This window comes from Calidris pugnax, unplaced genomic scaffold (genome assembly GCF_001431845.1).
Source record: "Calidris pugnax isolate Ruff unplaced genomic scaffold, ASM143184v1 scaffold41, whole genome shotgun sequence".
NCBI classification, from domain to species: domain Eukaryota; kingdom Metazoa; phylum Chordata; class Aves; order Charadriiformes; family Scolopacidae; genus Calidris; species Calidris pugnax.
The window spans coordinates 18605963-18608984 of record NW_015094509.1 but is presented as its reverse complement, the minus strand read 5'-3'; positions in this window follow the sequence as shown (position 1 = coordinate 18608984).

Here is a 3022-nt window from a genome sequence, read left to right as displayed (position 1 = left end):
ACACGCTCCATCCAGCTCTTCGCTTTCAGAAATGCAGATGATTTGATGTAGGGGTTGATGGGATTTCCATCTGCAAGGCTTCTCAATGTCCTCTCACCCACTTAATCACCTAAAAGTTAACTGCAACTTCATTGGTTTCAGTGGAAGCACAACCGGGCCTAAACGAACGATGTGCTCCAGATCATTGTACGATTATTCATTTGTAATTTTATCTTATTTTTCATAAGGGTGAAACTGACAGGTTTATAACTAGCTGTTTGCTGGAGCTATTTTTTATATGTACTATAGTATATATTATATATTACTATATATGCACACACACAATTACTGTATTTACTATAAAGTAATTTGGAACTGTATCTAAAATGAACACACTTGAATTCAGTGGTGACTTTCATTTTAGAGAGCAGATATTAATAATACACTAGCAAAATTTTGAGAACCTCAGCCTGCTTGATATAAGCAAACCCCCAGATTAACCAGGGTGAAAGTTTAGTTTAAAAGCACAAAGGGAAAAACATTAACTATTTAAGTAACAAAGGTAACATATCAGCTGCTTTACATATATGTAACAAAGTGAACATATCAGCTGCTTTCCCCCATAGGATTAGCTTTTCAGTTTGTTTTCTACATCAGAATAGAAAACAAATCTCAAAGGAGAACTGGAGAGTGTGAATTTGAAAAAGCATTTATACCCCAGTTAAATTGTGTTGTAGCCCAGCAATATTCATCATGCAATTGCTCTAATACTGGAATAATCATCATCAACCAAGTCATCACAACCAGATCGGTGTTGTCTTACCCCAACCTTGTGTAAGGGCAGAACATGGGTTATGGGCAGACAGAGGTCTATACTGGTGAATGTGACACGCATCTTGGCTGAAAGCAACCACCCAAAGCTTCTACGGGAAGCACACACAGGGCACACTGGATTTGGGGTTTGTCAGCCACAAAAAAAGAAAATAATTTGAAGTTGAGAGGCAAAGAGTAACATCACATTCCACATCACAAAAATTACAACGTGTTAGTCGAGCTGTGGGAAACCTCAGTGTGGGGTTTTTGGACTACGACAGATGTAAGATAATTTGTATTAACGCTGTTCAGACAAATGATTTTCCATGTTCTTTTGTAGGTTCAGAGCAGCCACAAGAACAGTTATCACAGCTCAAATGGGGCACAGTGTTATTAAACCATGATAATAAACCAGCCCTCCCTTACCCTAAAAACCACAACGTAATAACAAGGAGCAGATGAGACACGGGCAGCACTGTTCGAGTTCAGCACCAGGAATCACAAACAAACAAAACATCAAAATGCTTATGTTTCCCCAACTGCTTTCCTGCTGATCATTTCAGGCCCCTCTTTAAGACTACAGAATTAATTACAACAATAACCATTGGGTCCTACTTGCTCATGAAGTAAGATAGATATTATCTAAAGCCAGGGCTCACTATGGACACCACAGAGAGGTAAGGGAGGAATGGGAAAATAATAGAAAATCATTTTATGAAACACTTTTTTTATAGAAGCCCTTGCACAGATACATGCAGATAGTTTTCCATCAAGAAAGCCAGACAAAGACTAATTACCTTCCTGAAAAGGATTTTCATAAAATATTTACAGCTTGCTGCCATGAGCAAAGAAACGTAGAGTTTCTGTACTTTTGCTTATAAAGTTATGCACAGTTTGTTAACTGCAATTTTTTTTTGTAATTAGAAATATATAAAACCCCTCAAAACTAAGAGGGAAGTGAAACTTTTAGTATTCGGACAATAGTATCAGCATCCAGGCTGAGGATATGAGATTATAACTTAAGACTTTTCTCTCTCTATTTGGAAGTAGAGACTTTCTTCATGCAATATTGGATGTTAAGGAAGATTAATATCTTGATTAATTTCTTCTTTTATCCACAAAGTATTATAAATTTAACACATTAGAAGTGTAAGCATTCATGTATTTTGAATTGCTTGTCTCTAAGCATATTCACACAATTCCATGAAGAAATGATTTGTCTTGAATGCGAGGAAATGTGAGCCATATAGAGTAATTAATACATTGGAGCAATTTTGTGCATGCGCTTATTAAATAATTTTTTAATTATCTACCCTCATTGTGTTTCTATTTCACTAAACCAGCGAGACCCTTGAAGTTGTTAACCTGGGCACTATGAATATATGGGGTTTTGCAGATAAACGTAATCCTGCTCCAGAGCAGTTGTGTTTGTGCTGGGTTAAGCCACACGTTGCACTCTCTGGAGGCCACTGGCAGAGAAAAGCAGCTCTGTAGCCTCAGAGCGAGGATAAAACAAGTGCACACCCACAGATAAAAGGTCTTGAAGAGCTCAGGAGAGCGACACACATTGGAAAAAGGGAACAGAAGAGTTAAATGCAAGATCCTCTTAGTCACGAACAACCTCCTCAGGGCTTGGCTTTACACAAAATAGAATTAAGCAAAGAATAAATGTCACAAAATCAGGAAGGCTCTTGAGAGAATGAGTAGATTTTACAGCATTAAGTCCAACCTACACATGGTTTAGTTCAATTACTCTTTCATAATATTAAATTTCGTTTATGTTAGTATTGCTTAATCCATTTTCCTTCCAGGAGAATATAGCAAACACTAACACTGCATCTCTATCAATTTTAATCATGTTAGTTTATATGATGAATAGGAAATCCTTACATTAAAAGCTGTAAAACAGATTTGCTTTGGTAGGAACTCTTCATCTCAACATAATACTAATTTGAATAATTATAGCAGTAGAAGCCAGGCACATGCCTGAGGTTTAAGCAAACAGAGGCTGAATTTAGTATTTTCCTGTTCTTGCAACTCGGGTAGAAATCATCCTCTCCATTACATCCATGGTAGCACACCAGCTCTTCACAGCCCTCCCAACCATCACCGCTGCTATCGCTTTGATTTTCTCCTCCCCCATGAAAAGAAGCCTCAGAACTCTGTCATGAATCGTTTCCAAGGAGTGTTACAAAGAGCACACGTGAAATTATCCCGGAAATTCAGCTTG